The following is a 21,959-nucleotide window of genomic DNA, read 5'->3' as shown; positions in this document are numbered from 1 at the left end:
CAAGGAGATATTCCCCTATGACCACAATCTGCTGTCAATGGCTGCACCACATAAAGGACTTTACTATGAGTGGCAAAAAAAGTTCACACACAGTCCCACAAACTGAGCTCCCACTTTGTGTCATTGGGTGGACAATTCTTTTGTGTTTCCAGGGCTGTTAGGACCAAAAACTGTGTTGTAGCCAAAGTGATGCATGAGAGAGTATAAAGGGAAAAGGCCCATCAAGGGAACTCCTATACATTCTCAAGTCCTTATTTCAGCTGGTCCTAGCATGAATCAGCAGAGCTTAGCTTACATCACTTAGGGGCTGATAAGGCCTAATGAACTTCTCTGTGGCCTACCCCTCTCTTAGACCACTCATCACACCATGGAGCAGCAAGAGGTATAGTTGGCTTGAAGGTGGCACATGCCACTAGGTATTAGCAGATTTTTTCACCTGTTTAATAGTGGCAAGACTGTCCTCTTTGAGCTGTCTAATATCACAAAGAAGCCACACAACATTCAAAGTAATCTAGCTTTCCAATTATGTTTTTTTGCCATATAACTACTTCAAGGTTTTCTGTCTTAATTGCTGCTGGTTTTCCTCCAGCCCACGACTACAAAGCCAGTTTCACATTACTATTCCTAATAGATAAGCAAAAATAATTTTAGTCTGTAACATGATTACGGACTGAAATGAAGAGAGTGGCACACCAATTTTAAGTTATTAGAATTATGATCACATCAATTGCAGTGATTGTCTATTTAATTTGTTTGTAATAGCAGAAATAGGAGAAGCAAATCCGTGTAAAACAGGTATCCCACATGCAAGCACAGAAGAAAGAGGATGGAAACTACGTGATATTACAGGAGAATAGAGAAGCCTGTGTATCATATGCAGATACTTTCTGATGACCCTCGTATGGGTCATTTCCTGACAATCATCATTACACCAGCTGCCTTAATTACTTCTTTCATGGCCTTTATGTCATCTTATCCCCTTTAGTCATGATTTAAAATTACTAAGACACATTTTTTACTTTATAACCTTTTTCAATGATTAGAGCAAATGGACATATAAGTAACTTTTTATTAAAAATTGTTTTATCAAGCAAGGCAGAATGGTCAGCCTTCCAAGATTTGTTACATCCTTTATCCTTCTGTGATGTTATCAGTTTTTAAACTCATTCTGTGAAAATGTGTTCACAGAAAGTGATGAGTAGTGACTTCTTTTTCTGCTTCTATACTAGTAAAACGGAATTATTGTTATTTTTCAGTGATGCCATTAACTGCCCCTTACAACTCAGGTTTTTTTTTGATACAAAGAAAAAATTGGTTTAAAAAAAAAAAACAACAAAACATCAGTGATAACAAAAGAAAACAGACTTCTCTTGATCATAGTTTAGCTAATGTCCAAAATCCTTCTACCTACTGTAAGAAAACACTAGAACTATCATTTGCTACTGACAAAAAGTAGCATTTTCCTTACTTAGCATCAATGTAATTTCCAAAGGAATACAACTTGTCATATGCTTCTATGCAATACTGTCTGACTTTCTCCTGTATGGGAACAATTTTTTAGTTTCACACTTGCTTTTCTGATATTTTCTAGTCAGTCTTTTAATCAAAGAAAGACTAGATTAAGATGATTTAGCTAAACTGATCGGAAAACAGCTGATTTACCAAATACTGTCTAGTTAAATTAGACCACTATTAACATATGAACAATGACAAAAACAACATATTAAATATTATTAGTACTTATGGATAGGCTTCAGTGGTAGGCATAAGGCTGATGATTATAAAAATTATACTTCAGGCTGTATACGGACTTGTTGGGATTCCATCCTTTTAGAACTTTGCACTTGAGGAATTAAATTGTCTATGTTTGTGGTTATTTCTGAGCAGTGCTTATTTAAATTCAGCCATTGAGAAATTTCTTTGACAGCTCCCCTGGCTCATCTGCAGAAACAAAGTATCTGTGGCTTTCAGAGCTCCTAGGCTTTTCATGTATGTACTGATTAATCTCCCAAAAACACACCTTACTAGATTTTGTGCCAAAGAAGGTAAAGATCTTTTCCCTTTACTGCTTCAAGCAGATATTTGCTGTTTTCCAGATGCATCTGTTGTGGGGATTTTGCCAAAAGAAATTCTTTCCCATTATCCAATCAAGACAGCAGCTTTGCAGAATTTACAAGTTAGCAGCTTTGTAAGAATTTACAAGTTTTTTCTAAAAATGATGTTTCCCTTTCAATGCTCTGACCTATGTCTGACACGTCATCTTGTGTCCCTGGTCTGGGAGTATTTTTACCATATTTTTCAGTTTTTACTTCCTATTTCCATACTTTTTTTCCCACAAACCCAGTGTTCTTTTCTTCCCTTATAAATACTTTAAATACATAACGGAATGGAAACTTGTGGTTTTCTTTCTACAGAGGTGCTTGACTTCTTTGAGATAAATTTAACTACAGAATCTTCTGATTTGGATTTAGGTCCAAAGTCAGTCACCTCCATTTCTAGAGCTGCCAATCCTGATGCAAACATTCCTATTTTGGATGAAATTTGTGAAACTGAGGATACAAAATGCTGCATGTTTTGTTTTAGCAGATGCTTGCAATCCTGGAAAGCGTATCACCAGCAGTTTCAGTTCAAGCAGTTTCAGCACTCAGCAGCAATTGTTTCATTCCACCAACCCCAAGTAAGGAGAACTGTAAACTACTGTACTTCTGGTTTTTGTTGTGCAAATAGGATAATTTCCACTTTCAGAAACTGCTGTAAGAAAGTGGTAACAAAACTGCATTAATTTTTTATGGGGCTCCACAGTTGCTAAGGAAATTTTGCACCAACTAAAACACAGAAGCCATCTAATTCCACGGGGTTTTAGACTCTTGTTAACAATTTAATGAAGGCTGTACCTCTATGTCTGTTTATATCAACTTTAAATACTTTAAAGACAGCAATATTTCATTTTCCCAAAACAGGAACTACCAGTCCTGGTCACTGATAAACCTGAAAATTTTCACAAACCAGTGAAAGACACTTTTGCACTGTTGTGCCTACAAAGCTAGATGAAAGCAGTACTTCACCATACTACATATTTAATCTGTGTGATCAACTGCAAAAATTACTGGGGTAAAAATATGTTTATCCAGGGGCAAGTTCCAAAAAATGAAGGGTTTGTAAGGGATGCTTTTGCAGGAAGAAAAGGATGTCCCTTTTGCTTTAGGCACAAGTGAAGATGGGATGCAAGAGATGGTTTTTTTCTCTCTCATCCTGCCAGAGCTGCCCTTTGATTCAGCTCCCATGATTGAAATAAAGGTTTTAAAGTTTGCTACCAAGTCAGGCTGTATAATTTCTTGTGAAGTGGATGGCAGCAATACTTGCCTACCTCATAGCTCTTGTATCAAATTTAGTGATGTTTGAGAGGTGAACAACAAAGTCCCTCACCCTGCACCTGTGAAAGAAGAAATACAGGGATTTTGAGGAATAATGAACTTGCACTGCAAAGGCAGACATTTTAAATTCTTTAATCTTCATCAAACTGAGAGAGTAGATAGAAAAAATAACTGGGATGTAAAACATGGTGAGTCTAGAAGAAATGAAATTTCAACATACTTGTGGTCTGTACCAGAAAGAATGGATGTAGCTTTAAGAAAAGGAAGAAAACGTTGGGGAGCATCATGGTCTGGCAGTCTAAGGATGTGGGGCACAATTGCACAGTTCCTGGACCAGGGACCTCACCAGCCAGCAACCCAGCAAGGCGAGCAGGACAGTCTTGGAGGGAACAGCCACGTTCAGCCAGGAGGTGACACCTCCATGCAAGTCCATGGGAATAAGGCAGGTCCAGTGCAAAGATGAGAAGCTGATCCTCAAGTCTGGAGCAGGTTTGGTAAAGATAACCAGGGTCAGACAGAAGCCATGGCTGCTGGGCAGGTCCATAGCAAAATGACAAGACTGGGAACAAGCTTACAGGGTCCCTGCCAGGCATAGCTGTGATGGAGAGAATGAGAAACCAGCACCCCACAGCATCACGGGGGCATGGACTGATGGCACTGAGTTCAGCTGAAATGGGGCCAGGGATGGGAAAGGGTCGGGGGAGCACAGCCCTCCGGGGCTACTCAGGGGCAGAAAGAGTTTTTGGTGCTCTCAGAGCCCCAACACTGAAGTTTGGTTGTTTTTTACTTCCTACATGAACTCTGTGTGATGATTCTCTGCGTACAATACATAAATGACCTTGTCCCTCACAAGGATACGAATGTTGTACATAAAGTGATTTTATTTCAGGTGAGATGAGATTGCTCACTTCAGAGACATTATGAGTGCAAGCACCTTGTGACCTGTAGTAAATAGTTAGCATCCATTTGACCACAGTATTTCATTTTTTTGCAAGCCAATTTTATCTGTTTTTTCTGAGGAAAACAGTAAAGAAAGGTGATATTTCTCATGAACTGTCAATCTAGTTATGCTAGTGTGCATTTAGGGGTCTCCACTGACCAACATTTCAAACTGTTTCAAATTATACATTTAAAGGCACAGTTCACTCAGTTAATCCTAACTCTACCAGTAACAAAATTAATTTAATGATTTTTAGATTAATCATACTACTTTGCTTTTAACAGATATTTTCAATGACCTTTTGGTTCACTAAAGCTGCATGTAAGTACAGCAAGCTAAATCCTTGTCGTTCAGGGCAGTCTAATCCCACCAGATGTTGATCATAAGAGATGCCTAACAAATGAGAACTGGTCAGACCAGATGGATTACACAGTCAGATATTTTACTAAGATTTCCTGTTGTCCAGAATATACAGTTCACTACAAATGTTATTCCGTAGGAGTTTCAGTACAGACATATTTTTATATATGTACAAAACAAATGCTTGAATTATAAGAAAAAGTTTCCTCATTACATGGACAAAATGTAAATTATGAGTAATTGCATAGGACAGATTACAATTTTTGGGATTAGTATAGATAGAGGTCTCACTATACAATGTGTTACAAGCAAACATAATTATCCCTATTTCCATTCCAATGGAACACATTACTCACATTTGGAGGCTTAGTAGCATTACGTGAAAACTTACATCCAAGAAATAGAAACTGCAGAGATACTCTTTCATTGATATACACATCATCTGGGACTACAAAAATGAAACAGGTGGTAGAACCTTATTTGAAGCAGAGAGACAACGCAAAAATAAAAGATGAAGCAAAAATACACCAAAAGGAAACAGTAAAATATTGTTTTGGCTAATAGGAAAGAGTTTCATTTAGAGGAAAATTAAGAAACTAAATATATTTTATTGTGTAAAGGAGAAACAAAATCAGAACTGTATTGGATTTCCTTTTCTGTTCAAAAGAAATCAGGTATTTTATAAAAGTACCATGTTTATGGTTTTCATTGTGACAGGAAGGGAAGAAGGAACCCCAGAATATTGGATTTTTATTTGGGCAAGCTGCCACGGTACAGGTTTTCACAAAAATATTACTCTTTTCATTGAAGTAGGATGTTAGTAGCTGGGTCTAACCTGAAAACTAATGCAGTCAATATTAGTCTTGCCTACAAGAAGCAACCATGTGTTTCACACTGGAGTAAGAATAACACTGCTAATGATATTTTTGTTGTATTTGTACTATAATTACACATTCCAGTTAAAAATGGTAACTATCCTCCTCTCTGCCTGGAATGGCAGTATGGTAAATGTGGTTTCACATAAAACCTACATATGTGTGACTATCACACATATGATACTCATATGTGTGATAGTCACACATATATAGGTTTTATGTGAAACAGATCATACCTATTTAAAAACAAACCTCTGTAAGTCACCTACAAAATGCTCTAATTTCCTCCCAAATTCTCTAAAGGAAGAAAGAAATTTCCTTACTTTACCCTTCTTGTGTTGTTTGATCACAGAAGTTAAACATAATCAGGAACTCTGATGTTAAACCTACCAGTTGTGTCTAAGAAGAATTGATGGGCATGTAGGGTTCTTGTGGTAGGGGGGAAGTTAATTAGGGGGCTTTAGGGTGATCTACAGACAGTCCAAGTTAGAGGATGATTTCTCTCCAAGGGATAAAAAAAAATCAATTCATCTTATCAAGATGTGGATCACTTACTGTGAGGTATTTGAAGAAACCTGCATATTACAGTGAAATAAAAATTTAGTTAGGAAAAGTTCAAGGATCTGCACCATGACAAAGTAGGAAAAGGTTAAGTTCCACTTAATCTACAAGCATGTTAAGAACATGCACATAATGTTCAGCAGGACTTTGAGCAGTCTGAAAAAACAAACTCTCCTCACTAAGACTGGACACTATGACAAGTTAAGACACAACTCAGTAGTACAGCAGAGAGGGGAAAGGAATGGTATATTCCTTACAGGAAAAATATACATAAGGCATTGCCAAGCTAGAAAGGATCTCTAAGAGAGTAGGCAAGGACTGAAAGTAATGATGTAGTCTTTAAGAAATAACATCTGTTCACATGAGGAGTTAAGGAGCACCAATGAACAAAATTGAAAAAGAAAATGCACCAAAAATACACTTCTGGTTCCTTTACTGTGAGATATCTACAAAACTGAGGATAATATGATTTCTGATGGCTTCCAGGGAAATAGGATGACCATCTTTCTACAAGTTTATCAGATGTGACTTGTAGAGAAAGCAGGAAAAAATTAAAGGGTCTGGAGGCTGCAATATTATACAACAGCAATTTTCATGTCAGATATTATGAAAGTAAATAGGGGCCATATTGAGAATAGATTACTTAATAATTCATAAACCAATGCCAGAAGTGCAAGTAATTAAGTGAGACTTTAGAAATGCTTATTTATTACAGCAGGGGAATGCAATAGGACTACTGAAGTTGGTGCAAGCATTCAGGTAACTGAGAGTGTTAAAATACTCAATATTTATTCTTGGAGGGAATGTGGAGGCTGACAAGTAAAGGCACTCTATATTATTATGTGTGAAGTGCATTCAGAACATCAAATGAAGAATATAGAGTACACCTGCATGTTTTTCTGGGAAATTAAATTTCACAGAGTTTATATATGAATTTAGAGAAAAAAATATTTAAAGAAATTTTTTTTAATTAAAATAAATTTAAACCCCATAGAATACATATTAAGGCTACTTTACATTGGTGAATTCAGTCTAGCCTAAGAAATAAGAATAGAACAAGATGGAAAGTCTCATGGCACCACATAACTAAAGAATAAATTAAAGTTTAGTAGAAGATAATTAATATCTTTTGAAGGACACACTGTACCACCACCCTCAAACCCACTTGTGTAATAGTCCACATGTAGCAGAGACTGTTTGACTACTGAACCAAAAATTAGGGACTCAAGATCTGCCTATATTATCAGAGGTGGACAATGAATAGTAGTTAATAATTCTTACATACATACACATTTCAAACACATTTACTACACTCAGGAAGAGCCTGTTTACTAAAAGAATTCTGAACAGCATTCATTGAGGGGGATAATTCAAACAAACATGAATGATAATTAAATATTGCTTAAGAAAATGCTATCAGCGCTAAAAGAGCTTTGATTTATAATTACATAAAGAAGCACCTTATGTAAAATCCTCCTTGATTAGTCAGAATGAAAGCAACCTACCATTTATACATTTGAAGTCTCTTAATCCGTGACAGATAAAATATTTTTTATTCCAACACTAACTAGGAAGGGCGCTACATGTATATTGCTAAAGTTAAGATAAATGAGCATTTCCAAGGAATGAGTCATCTCATCAATAAATAGATGTCTAAAACAGGTGAGATGAATTGCACCCTGGGAGAACCTCTCTCCTTTCTCCATTAACTATAAATGGAGCTAGATGACTCTCAGATACAGACAGATGAACTCTAGCTGAATTCCAGGTCTAAAATCTAACCCTGTCTGAAAATGGTGTTCCAGTAGCACTCCCATCCACTGAAACTTAGAAGCCCCAAAGATCCCTTACCTTAATAAAAGGTTCTCAGGGCAAGGTCAGAGGAGTGAGCTGCCTTCCTGCATCACTCCTCAATCTGTCCATCCAATGGCTGAGGGAGAACACACAGGGTCTTATTCCACCTCTTGGATGGCAGAGGACGTTTGCGAAAAACTTTAAAGTCCTTATGTATTGGGATTTTTTTTCTTTCAGGGAACCTGGACCAAGCTGGAAGTTTTGCCATGCACTCAGTCACTCTTCCAAAGCTACAGCTCCTCACTAATGGTTTAATTGCATCTGACTGAGGGGACTATGCCAACATTTATAAAACCCTCTGTATCCAGGAGTAAGTCTTGTTATCAACTGAAAACTATGAATACAAGCCTCGGTGGAAAACTAAAAAAGGAAGAAACATTTACCTAATATAAAAATTGGATGACATTTTGATGAAAGGAAGGTTATGGAACCTGTGAGGATAGAGATCACAAGGAATTAGCACATTATTTCAAAAGCCCTCTAAAAAAGCAATCCATATTCCTCCGACTTCCTAAATGTGGAAAGGTCAGCAACATCAAGCTCAGATTTACTTCTGTTCTATGTCTGAACAATGGGAGTACTTGCCCTCCTGGCAACACACTAGGGTACTAGGGCGTGAGGCTTTTTAGAAGTACAGGGATGGGTTTGCTTAACATTTGAGAACAGTTTAATAAAGCTTTTCATTAACCTATTTTCCACCGTTCCAAACACCTTTGTTTAGATCAACTTTGTAAAAAACTCTGCAGCTTAAACATCATAAGTCTCTATTTCTTCCTTTAAGATGAAAAGCAGAAAAGAGACTCCATTTCAGGGATCCAAGGTCACCACATTACAATGATAATGCTATTATAATAAACAAGAAAATTTTACCATATGAACCATGTTTCAGCCCCATGTTTTAGCCCCATGTTTCTTCTTTCTGGAAAAATATATGAGAAGTTACCTTCCATCTCTTCTGACTCAGAAGGGTTCTGCTACATTAGAGAATTAAATTGGATACTAACTGGAGTGATATTACTGGGCAGAGAGAAGCAATAAGGAGATTTTAAAAATAGATGTTCCTCTTTCTCTCCACTGTGTATCATTTACATTCAAAGAACTTTTTTCACTTTGTATATTAAGTGCACTTTTTGCACATGTATATTAAATTGAGCCATTCTTCTCTGTTTTCTTAACACTGAAATTTTGTAGCACATTGTACTAAGGACTGTAACTTTAGTCCATTTGGAAATCAAAGTCAGAAGAAGATAAGCTGAAGATACATGACACTAAAGTACTAATGCATTTTTTAATTTTATGTATTGAAATTTCATACTACTGGGTTTTTTTTCAAAAATAACTTTTTAGAGTCTTTGAAGCGGAAACAATTGCTCACTTATTAATTTTTTGCTGCCTCAGATGGTCACAAATATCATTCCTTGATCGCTGGTATTATTATCTGAGGAAACAATGGGTTTACAAACACAAATGGCCACCTTTTGTCAAAATGCTTCAGCATCGCCTCGCTGTGAAGACACCATATAAGCTTTATTTATAATTTATATTTATTTATAATTCAGAATACCAAACTAGTTTCACAAGTATTTGTGAAGCAAAACTTTAAAATTCTTTTTGCATTGTCTCTCTGTGGTATGCAGAAAATCATCAGCAATGCAGATTCAAAGAAGGATTGTGAATCTGGCTATAATAGTTGGCATCAAGAGTCTGCACTCACCCACCTGTACTGGAGGAACTGTGGTGTTATGAAACCTTGAATGACTAAGATAGTGTCAGCACTACAGGAAAATCTCTTTTCTCTCTGCTTTCAAGCCCACAAGCCTCAAGAAGGGTGAAATTTACAATCTTAATTGTGGCAGTTTTCAAAATGGGAGCAACATCCTTCCCTTTGGATCTCCTTGAAATACTTCATATTTCAAAGAAATAGACATACTATCTCACAGGCTAGCTGAAAGGCTACATAACTTTTGGGAAAAGATCATCCCCAAATACCAATCATGCTTTCATTTACAGACAGGACTTCTGTAAATTCTATCTGTAAATCCCAACTGATTTCCAAATCTGTTAACTTAGCTGTCTCTACATTCAGATCTACATATCTTACATGACTTTGTAGAGTGAGCTAAACAGTTTGATAAGAATACTTGATAAGTTCAATGTAATTGTCATTGGATGCTGCAAGAAGGTTCAAATGGCCAAAGAGAATTAATATTTTTCTGTTTGGAAAACTTATTATTTAGTGCAGTAAACCTCTTACAAAGTGGTTACACACTACACCTGTAAGAGGAAGCAGCAGTCCTGAAAGAGCTGTATGATGGCTTTGGTCTTAATTGTTGTAGAAAACCCTGCTTGAGTCTACCCATCAGTAAACATTTCCTGAAGAAATGTCTTGATTTTACTGTTCTGTTTCCAAACAAAAAACTAAACAGAAAAAAAAAAAGAGGAGTGATCCTGGAAAACGTCAGAAATGCATATGAAGTGGCTCACATTCAAAATTAATGGTATCTAAAATTTAGTTGCATTTAGATTACCCATGAGCTCAGGAACAAAGGATAAACGTAAAAGTAAAGGTTGAACATTCAAAACTAATAAAAGACAAGGCATACAATTTCAATTACTTAAGTGTATTTTGAAAAGGTGACATGTACTTGACACAATAGCCAACTGTGATTTCTAGGAACCACACAAAGTTGACCCTGCCTCTTATATGCAGCAGCAAGCTGAAGTTCAAAGCTCCTTCAGGGAATGTGACAGAATGTTGCTAAAAGTTCACAACAGAAAAAATAATGGTGTTTAAATGACACTCTCTGGCAAAAGGGGAGTTACAGTAGCTCATATCACCTGGGGAGAAGAAAGTTACAGACTAAACGACTATTTCTCCTAATCTCTCTGCTTCCCACCTCTTTCCCCTAAAAAGTGATAATGGCACTATCATCTACTACATCAGTAATTTTCCCAAATTCATCACGAGAGACATGATTGTCCTCTGCTAAAGGCTTAGGAGAGCAACCACCCCTGTTAAAAAAACCAAACAAGTTGAAAATTAATAGAATCCATAATCACATTCCTCTTTGGAAAGTTCAAATCTTGATAAGCAAGGTAGTTAACAGCTCAGTTAACTCATTCCAGTTAATGTAATCAATTCACATGTGCTAAGTGAATTAAATTCACTTTTTAAACAAAGTTAAATTCAGGGAAAGCAATAAAAAGTACTGTTGCTATTGGAGCATGTTCATCTAATTTTCTAGAACTACTAGATGATTAAACTTTATTTTGGAATTTGAGGATTATACACTGGTTCTCCAAGAGTAAAGAAAATTCAGTAACTACATTAGCATCTTTTTTCATATTGAAGAAAACCTTGCAGCAACATTTCCTGCAATGGCATATGACTGTTATTTCACACTTTATTTACTCCAGAATCCTCAGAAGGACACCATATGGTGGTGATAATTTACTGTACTTGAGCGTCTCAGTTTGATTCACATACTTCCTCCACTGAGATTTCAATTGTTGGCTGAAGCTGGACTGCAGTTACCTGTGAAAAGTCTTTCTAGAAAAAAGATTTTCCTCTGGCTCTTGTACATATCTTTTTGAACCCTTCAATGCCTTTATTAATTGCTCTTTCTCTTCTTTGATAGACTTCTATGTTCTGAGATTTTTCCTTGTAGTCTCTTTTCCTGAAACTTCTTAAATGAAAATATTTTCTTGTACGTCTCATATCAAGTTCTTTCTAAATAAGTCCTGCACATTATTTTATATTATTCCCAATGGGATTTTGAATAGGTCTTGTGCTGCATCTTGGCAGATTGCCTTAAGTAGCCCTTTGGAGTTTGCATTCGTTCTTACAGCAATGTAGTTTAAAAGGTGGTGCTACCTTTTAATTTCATTGGCTTCACATTTTCTTTTCCTGTAGAATCCTCCAGAATCACATTAATACAAGCTGCGTGGTTTAAGAAGGCAAAGCCAATTATATCCATGACTGGAAAATCATACAAACATGTAAGCAGTCTATCTCTGTCTGAGAGGAAGTCCTTATTTCAGTGTGAAAACCAGAAGACACAATCTTCTAGGTAAGAATTCCAGGTTGAGAATTACTTAAAGTTCTTTGTGCTGAAAATTAAGGAATCAGTTTCAATCAGTGTCTTTGGGCCACTTGGTGGTTGGGCCACTTGTTGGCAGCTTCAAGTGGTAAAAATTACATCTGTTTGTATGGACTGGTGGTCCTCTCCTTGGACATATGTCCTAACTCCTTTTACTGTTGCTAACCTTTTCTTTTCAACCTTATGGAATTCAAACAACAGCTGGAATCAGACTTCTATATCCCCACAAGACCTAGTAACAAGCTGGTATGAAAAAATGTTTGGTACCTTCATAAGCACGCACAATGCTTTGTAATATCCCTCTTAGGAAGGGGAGTATACATCTACTATGATTGTGGGTTACACATTTGAACCAATAGAATTGAATAATCACCCTCAAAATAACTTCTATCTATTTATGAGTTTTAAATACATTTGATGCCATTTCTTATGTGTTTTGAATTGGTTTGAAGGATAATGCCCATTTAACATTAAAAACCCAAACCCAAACTGTAACATTAATTGCCTGCAAAATTAATCTACCTCCTTTAAAGAAGACACTTAGAAGCCCAGGGAATAGTCCCACAGTCCATACAAGCAAACTCTGTTCTGGCAAGAAGAAGCTGTACTACACCGGGAGTTAGGAGACACATTAATTTTGTTTAAATCATGTCGTCTTTCTTTACATAACATTTCTGCTAAAGTTCTGCAGACATGTTTGACTATACATTTGTGGATCCTGCAATCTGAATAATTCTTTAAATTTCCATCTATTTATTTATTTCGATGCCAGAAAAAATTGGTGAATATTATCTAGGAATGTGGGTGTTATTAGAGTATTTAGGAAACTGACCGTTCATTACTGATTTGTGTGAATAAATATTTAAATAACAATCTATTGACATGAAACTATATTTTCCTCCACATTACATGAACACATCAAAGTAAGGGGAGTATCAGCTGCTACTGCTATTTGGGTCTAAAAACATATATTAGAGAAGGAAGGACAGGAATCCTCCCTCTTTCTCTCCCTGCCCTGATTCCCTATGGTTACCAGATAACGTGATACTCTTAAGTATGGTCCTAAAGGAGAGGAGAAATGGAGGAATAACATGATGCATCCCTTAGTGTTCAATAATGTCTCCAAACTGCTATTTAATAGATTCTAATAGATTAAGTTTCAGCTTTATAAGGTCTTTTTAACATAAGATTAACCACATTAGTAGCAGTACAGGGCTTCAGCTTAGGACTTCTTTGCTGCAAGAGCTTGCCAATGACTGACACAGCAAAGGTATTTTGCACATGATCCTAGCTCTGCAACCCTCTGGAATACACTTTTTTTTGTACCAGCTGCTCCATTAGTGGTTACACTTACACGGTTTTTCCATAAAGCATGACTCTTACTAATACTGCTGAGAATGTACCTTCTGCAGTACATATTTCCTTCAATGGCTCACATAGAAGTACTTCTTTATCTGTTACATTTTTGAAATAGAACCCAACAAGATATCTGAGATAGTTTAGAAATATCTGTATTTTTAGATGCTCCCAACATCCTACACTGTGTGATTTTTTTTAATATCTGTTTCTTCAACTCTTTGGCAATTCTTCAGCTCTTCTGTCCATTTTAAAACAGTATTTTCTGACAAATGGACTTTGTCACCCTCTTGTTCTCCATCCATTATTTCAGCCATTTTCACTGGAGTAACAAAAGAAAAAATGTTGCCCCAAAAATATGGGTGTTTTTGTATTTTCCTAACAAGTCAGAAAATTCAGAATTTTCTTTCAAACATTTATCACTATGTTTAGCTATGCAAAGTACTGGACAGACTATCACATGACTTTACACATCACTGGATTCTTAAATTTTAAATTTCTTCCTAATCTCAATGGCTTCATTTACTGTCAATAGCAAATGTCTCAAGGCACAATATACTTTTATAGCAAGGTTTACTTACTTTACAGGTTTACTGTTGCTAATAAGCAACAGGAGCTATAATGGTCTTGGTAACTTGTTTGGGGTTTTTTGTTTTGTTTTATTTTACTTCACTTTTTTTTTTGGATCTGCTTGGCTCATCATAGTTGTTATCCATAATGTGAGTGATGAAGAGCTCATACTAGCAGGAGGAGAAATGTCAGCTCTGTCATTTTCTTTGTGTTCACTTCTACTGGCATTATCAGCATTATCTTCAATCTGCAGTTGCTCTGCAGGAATCTTTTTAAGCTCCTTGTCCATTTGGTAGTTTAGGGAAAACTACATAATATAATCCATAAATCCACTTAACTGGACACAGGTAAACAGTAATACGTGGAATAAGCTGAAAGTGAGTGAATGAGTGAGGATGCCACCCTCAACTTCCCAGTGTTGGGAAGTAGCCCCTCTCCCCTCAGGACACTTCAGGAACCCTATGGACTATCTGACACATGGATTGGCTAAATCCACAAGTGTCAGTTGGTATACTAAATATTAGTAAAGCTTAATTTCTTCCTTATTTTTTAAGAAAAAAATGGATATAAATGGAAATGTGACAATTATCATTCTGCACCCCAACAGACCATCTTACACAACAATTGGTCTGCAGACACCCCTTCTGGAGACCTTAGCCCTATTCACTCTTTAGCTGGGTACATTTCAGAGTTGGCCAGCCTATATCCAGACTGCAGCATGGATTGAAGGCAATTCCTGGCCACTTGCAAAAAGATGTGCACTTCAAGATATATGTCTAGCAAAAAAAAAGTGCCTAGCAAAAAAAAAGTGCCATATGCTTCAAGTGCCTACAGTACCACTACAGTACCTGCATTCTTCTCCCAAACCTGAAGATAACCAATTTCATCCAGTTTTTCCACTAAAGGCTATGCCAAGATAGAGCTCAAACTTCAGAGGAAAACCGTAAGATTGATTTGCAGTTTGGAAATAGACTGTACAGCAAGAGACTAAATGAGCTCTAAGAAGGATTAAGACAGAACTGGATCTTGATGATAGTCTGTACATGATAAATTACCTACTTAAGGAGATTTTCTAACTTCAATCTCCACTCTAGCAGACAAAAATACATAAAATATGGTGACTGGAAGTTAAAGATTAAATAAGACACATTTTTTAATGTGTATCACTAACCACTAAGACAGTGACAAAGATGGTAGTGAATTTCCCAGCCTTCTGGTGTTCTTGAGCATGAATGCATATGAAACAACAGAATTATGCACCTATTAATTAGATTCCGTAGCATTTTCCCTTAGCAAACCAAGAAAAATCTACATTTTGACGAGATAAAACCAAACTTTCCTATTTTGAACTTTTCACTGGATCCAGTCTAACTCCCATCCCTCATTTATCTGTACTTTATTTGTACTAAATGTCCGCATTTTTAAAATTCTAATAAATCCCTGTACATAATAAAAATGGCAAATTCTTTGAGGACAGCAGAAAGTAGTTATTTTTAACTGTTTAAGATCTACTGATTAAAAACACTGATGACTTTCATTCTCTGGCAGCAACCTGAGCAAAAAGGAATAACAGGATGTACTGGTTCTGGCTGGAAAGAAGTTATCAACACAGCTTTGTTCACAGCAGCCTGTGCGTGGCTGTGCTCTGCTCGGGTGGCTAAAACAGCTCTGATAACCCACCGGGGTTTTGGCTATTGCTAAATCATGCTTGCACAGAGTTAAGGATTTCTCTCTGCCTCCTGTCCCCCAGAATCAGTAAACTTGGAATAGGTAAGAAGCTGGGAGGGGACCCAGTCAGGACAGCTGATCCAAACAGGCTAAAAGGATGTTGCCCACCATCTGATGTCATAGTCAGCAACAGAACCTCAGGGGAAAATTGTTACACTAATACCACATAACTCTGTATAAAGATCTGGAATGTAACAGACTTTTTAAGGAAAAATAAAAATACTTTCATGCCAAAAAAGAAATTCATCAGTTGGAATTCTTGCAAAATAGAGGGCACAAAGCTTTAGTCAGAAAGCACTGCATCGAAACCATGTGATGGACACTGACAGAATCTTAGCCTTAATAAATAAAATTCTTTTTGGAAGTTCTTTCTGTCTTGGAGACAGGTAAGAACTTTTATTTTTTTGGTGCAGACATATTCTTAAGATCTACAATCTCAGGTCCCATAGAGTTCAGCATTTGCTTATCAAGTAATTCTATTTAGCTTTCTTCTTTCACAGATAAAAGTTTGCAGCTAAGCCTAGCAACAGCTGAGACTGCTTTTCTTTCGTTGCATCGCTGACTGAAATTCAAACACACGTACTGTGTACATCCGAAAAGACGTGCGGTATCTTTCCCTCCCCGTCTTTCATTCTTATTTAAAGTTTTACAGGAAAGAGGTCTTTCTTTCTAATAATTGAAAACTAATGCGCGTTCAGTTCTTGGCTACAGTTTTATTTTAAATTGGCATAGAATTTCTATCACAGATTCAAAGGATCTGGAAGCCTTGCTTAAGGTTGCTTTTTAGTAAATGCAAATCACTTACTTCATCAAGAATTACACAGACTGCTTAATATTCATTCAGCAGAAGTGACGTTTCCATAAGAGAAATGAAAATCAATTTAGTTTCAATTAACCATTTTTTTCTGATGCAAATATGTGAAGCCTGTATTCAAACGTATGTTCCATATTTCATGCTGCCTGATTACTTTCACCAAACTCTGATCGATAGCTGCCACAACACAGCAGTGCTCTTCTGCATTTTCCCGTAAGGGACTCTAGACATTTGAGGCAGGTGTCCCTTCACCTTGCACCCTGTGCTCTTGACCCCCCCCACCCATCATCTCAGCTACAGATCATCACCTCCCTCTCCTGTGGTTAACACTACACAAAATGAATCCCAAACACAGAGCAATTCCTTTGAGCAAAGGGAGCATTCTGGCCCTGAGGCATCAGTTATGCAGGCATGTCCTCAGTCATCTGAAAAATTGAAACTTTATATGGATTACACCCTGTTAGTACAGTAAATATTTAAGAGGACCAATCCTGAATCTACTTGTCTGTTTTATCAAGACCATTCAGAATTAATCTTTACCTTTTTTTGAGTCAAAAATTTGCCCAAGGGTGTTGGTCAACAAAAGAAAGGAATCTTGCCAGAGGAAGAAAGTCTCAATCAGAGGTAAATTTAAGGAAGCATTTTATATGGACAGAATGAAACAAGTTATGTAAAGCGTTTTTAGGACACAAAATTTAAGCTAAACAAGGCAGTCAAGGTAGGGGTATTTCATTCGTTTTGTATTTGTAGAGCTGCACAAATTATAAGTAACTTTAACAGAAGGGAAAAGCTCAAAACAGCTAGCTTCCAGTTTGTTGAGAACTTCTTGCTTTTTGCCTTTGCATTCATCCTGAAGTGCCCAATATTCATATAAACAAAAGCATCTATGAAACCATTGGTGATGATATCCACCACAGAAAACCATGGTTTTCATTTCACCATGCTGGACAAAGCAAAGATGGTCTGGGGGAAAACCTCAGGACCAATTGCAGAAGACTGACAAGGGTAACATAGAGCACTTGTCTGTTCCACCAGTGCAAGAGCAAATATTTTTGCAGTTATTAGACTTGACAGAGGCAAAATAGGAGGTTTTTTATTAGGCTGTAGGCAAATTGGTTTGCTAGTGCATCAGAATATCATACAACCTGGAATTAAATAAATAAAGCTAAAGCTAAAATTAAGAAAATTACTGGAAAACAAAATAAGAGCTAAAGGGTACAGTGCAGTGTACCATAATGAAAAGGCAAGTCTCATATTTCCCTCCTCCTCTTCTCCAGGGAATATAATTTCAGTGTGATGCCAGTAGCCCTGCAATCTTTGGTACTGTGAGGAATATAACTTTTCAGTACAAAGATATCAGAGCTGGGAACTTTACAAGCAATAGACTCCATGAGGATGGCAATTTGGATCCATTCTGGCCCAAGAGTCTCTGAACTCCTATGAATTCCTACATGATTATCAGGACTGGATGAAAACCATATAGTGAAAATCAAAATTTATATAATTTTTTGCATTTTGAAACAGATTCCACCCTCTTATACCTTCAAGATAGTGATTTTAGTGCTGACATAAATTGAAGTTTTACAGTCTTAGAGAAGACGTCTTGAAAAGACAAGTGGACAATTCTTGATGGAGCTGGGCAGCGACGAAAATGAAGAAAATGAAAGGCTACACTTTTCATTGATAAAGATGATGCAGCTGGATTCTCAGCACTCAGTATAAAATTAGTATCTCATCTGCAAAATCAGACAGATGAAGGGTATAGTGCAGCACACCTCTGCTACATGCAACCTCAGGAGGCAGAAGGATCACAGAAGGGAAATTTTCGAGCTAGAGACATGACAAGATTCAAAAGAGTTCAGCACAAAGCAAGGGAGGAAAGTGAGCCAAGTAAGGTCTATGAAAAACATTCCTGCTTCCTTCGTGGTGACTGCAAACAAGCACTTTGTTGTGTCCATGCTTGAAGGCAAGAGGAACTATGGGGGTGTATGGCTCTACATTGAATGGGAAGGACATTTGCTTTATGGATGGATTTCTGCTTCTGTAGGAAGCCATGGTTTCAGCAATCACCATGCAAAGCACTGCTCCTGATAACTGCAAAGTCAAAGCATCTTGTTTCCCACATGCACACTTTGGCTGATGCATTTTTCTAAATGCTACTGTTTATTTACTTATTAGGAAAAGTAACTGCATCCTGGGTATGCAATTGGGATGGCTTAACAGATTACCCCAGTCCTTCACACCTGTTTGTCCTGTCTGGAAAGCTGCACTTGATCACAGAGCAGTATTAAAGAGGCTTTGGTGTGCCTGTTAAGACCTGCTAATGCCATATATTGTCTGTCATGGTGAAGTTTTCATTTCTCTTAGCAACCCCTATATAGACTGGGGTGTAAAACATGTGAGAACAAATCTCCATTATGTCTCTGCATGGCAAACAAAGGCACAGCAAAGGCACTCCTGCTCATGCTGCATTACTAACTCTGCATATCTGAGGAATGACTAGAACAGTCTCTGCAGAAGGAAGACCAACATCTGCTCATTTCTTATCATCCAAACAGTGCCAGCTCAATGTCCATATACAGGCTGAACTTCAAAAGAAGTTTTGTAAGCGACACGTTCTGTACAACACTGTCTAATTCTGTTCTGTACTCCTCCTCCCTTTAGTAGATGTGTAATTTGCAGAATGAAGTACAGGAATTCACCACCCACCTTCCTCCCTCAGAGCAGTGCAGAGCAAACACAAGCATTTCTTGTTATGTATCTGTTTAAGAGTACCTGGACATATTCCTCATTTTCCACCTACGCTCTATCCTTCTGGAATGGGTTATACTCCCATTTATTACAGTAGCAAAAGTACTTGGAGTTACTGCCAAAAAAGTTAGCAGATGTCTGCCACTCCGATGATTAGATCCCCATCCAGGCAGTGGGCTGATGTGAGTTTGAATTCATTTCAGAGGATTCAAAGAGAAGGGAACGGAAAAGAGAATTTCCACTTCCTTGGCATGTTCTTGAATGAGAAACTAAAGCAAAAATATCATCTGTAGAACTAGTTTTCTGAGAGAAAGCACTGACCTCCATTCAGCCTTTGAAGTACAGACAATAGCACTCTGGAGTCCAGAAATTTATCTGGGGATGCAAATTCTGCACGTGCGGAAGTTCATCCCTGTAGCCCCAGAGGAAGGCTTTAACTTCCTAGAAAAATGGCAGCATTTATAATACACAGAAATCTCAGTGCTGACTCTTGGTTACCTTTGCTAGTTCATTGGTCTGTGTGCTGTCATCTCTGCCTCTGATTGTGGAAATGCACTCAAAAATTATTTATCCACTAGCCCATCAAATGTGTCAGGAGGAAGAACAACTAAACTCCACAGGTTTTGAAGCCTATGTACTTTTTACAGACCTAGGTTATGAACCTCTTGAAAGCTCCTTCACAGCAATTACAAAGAGCTCTGGAGAAGAAGCCAAGACAGCCACTGCAATAGTTTTAGTGAATATAACTCCTATTTAACATGTATGTCATTTAACTTTTGACATTTACAGAAAGGGTTGATCTCAAGTTCGTTCTTACAGTATTGATTGCAGTCAAAGTTTAGAAATCTGTGTGCTGGAAGTCCTCATGCATTCATTCAGCCAGATAATACTAATACAATGCACAAGTAGCTGTCTGAGCTAGACTAAAAAAAGGAGGTATTTGGCAAAAATTAAAACACTTTCAAGTGTATCTTAAGCATCATAACAGTGCAATTATTAGAATAAAATTTTCAATAATCACAGTTTGATTAATTCTGTATTTTCTAACAATCAGGAAAAAAAAATCTATATTTCTTAAGTCAGTTCTCCATAAGGTGTTGTAACACTGATTAGGGAAATCAAAAATTTTCATTTGCAGAAGGAAGTTACAGTTCTGATTGATTGGACCTAAGAAAGAACAAAGAAAGGAGGTTCTTGTTAAGAATGGGATGTGTTTAAAATCCACAAGAATTTATCACTGAAAGGGACCGCCTGGTACAACCACAGAGTTGATACATGGATTTAAAATATCCACACATGGGAAGTCTCTTCATATGCTGCAGGCTGTAAAACATTTTACAGAACTAAAATTTAAATCTGCAATAAAATATTAAAGGCTACAGCTATAATGATCCAAAGGAAGAGAGTTTAAAAGAGAGTATTTGAAACCATCCTCAATGTCTTACCTGCATCAGCTGGAATCTGTTTAATTAAAATCCAGTAGTATCTGGAAACCTTACCACATGTAAAGCCTACCACACTTCCTTTTCTGATTCCTTTTAATAAGATCATACAGAACAACCCTTGTGATGATCTGTTTCTTTTTTGTAATGGGAATTTCTTTATTCCCTGTGTCATCTACAACTTTCACAAGTTTGGAAGTTGCTCTCCCTAAAGTAATGAATTAATACAATGGAAAAAATCCATCCCAGGGCTATTCCTTTAAAAAGAGAAAGTCACTATCAACTTCTTTATTCTAAAAGTACTGCTGTTTGCTGGAGCCTTCTCTCTGGCTGTGCTTCTGAACTGACTTAGAACTCCCTGCACTCATCCGATCTTCCCTGTTCTGCCCAGGTCCTGCAGGGCACTGTATTAACCAAAATAAAATTCAGCCAAGCATTAAAATCCACTCTAATAGTTCTAAGAAATCAATTAGCTTACCATCTCTGACATAAAATTCCTTCAATAAAACTATGTTGTGATTTATTTTTCCTGGCCTTAGCCTCTCTTTTTATGATCTCCATGTAGACTTTGCTTTTCATGAGCCCCAAACAGACACGGCAGTCTGTGCAGCAGTCCATGGTCTTTGCCTTGTGAACCTCAGGGCACAAGGCCCAGGACAATGAGAGAACTCAGGAATCGTCTGAGAAACTTGAAGGTGCCTGCTACTGCCAGGCAAGGATGAGCTAAGGAGAGCCATACCAGCATGGCCCCAAAATGCTCTAGCAAATTCTAATGAACGTGCCCAGGTGCCCTTGACCCAAGGTGCTTAGAGCCCTCTTGCAGCCACCAATTACAGAGGGTCAAGAATCCTTCCAGCTGGTGCTCAGGAGAAGCCTCTTCAAGAGCCAAGCCTAGAATACAGCTCCTAGGGATAGCCAAGCAGAGAGACTTGTGTAGAAGAGCACAAAAAGGAAGAACTAGGAGGTGGAAGAGAGAAAGAGGCAGATGACTGTGTTCAAATCAGCATAAACACAAATGTGGTATTGACACATAGGTTGCACAACAGCAGGAAAGATGAGAGACAGACAGACACACAGACTTCTCAGACAAATTACAGTTTCAGTATCTCTGGACCCCAAGATGCAGTAGAGATTCAGGCTGCCCATGCCAAGCCAGTGATTTGTAGTACCAAAAGAAAAACTCCTGACTCACATAAAGGTCTACAAAAGTGACAGATTCACTACCCTCCCAGCA

General features: G+C 37.4%; 1 protein-coding gene across 1 annotated transcript in view; it reads right to left on the bottom strand.

Moving 5' to 3' along the window:
• GABBR2 (gamma-aminobutyric acid type B receptor subunit 2) overlaps positions 1-21,959 on the bottom strand; it is a 457,024-nt gene that overhangs the window by 242,765 nt on the left and 192,300 nt on the right. The gene's annotated exons all lie outside the window — the stretch shown is intronic.

This window comes from Melospiza georgiana, chromosome 1 (genome assembly GCF_028018845.1).
Source record: "Melospiza georgiana isolate bMelGeo1 chromosome 1, bMelGeo1.pri, whole genome shotgun sequence".
NCBI classification, from domain to species: domain Eukaryota; kingdom Metazoa; phylum Chordata; class Aves; order Passeriformes; family Passerellidae; genus Melospiza; species Melospiza georgiana.
This window is presented reverse-complemented; position numbering and strand designations above follow the sequence as displayed.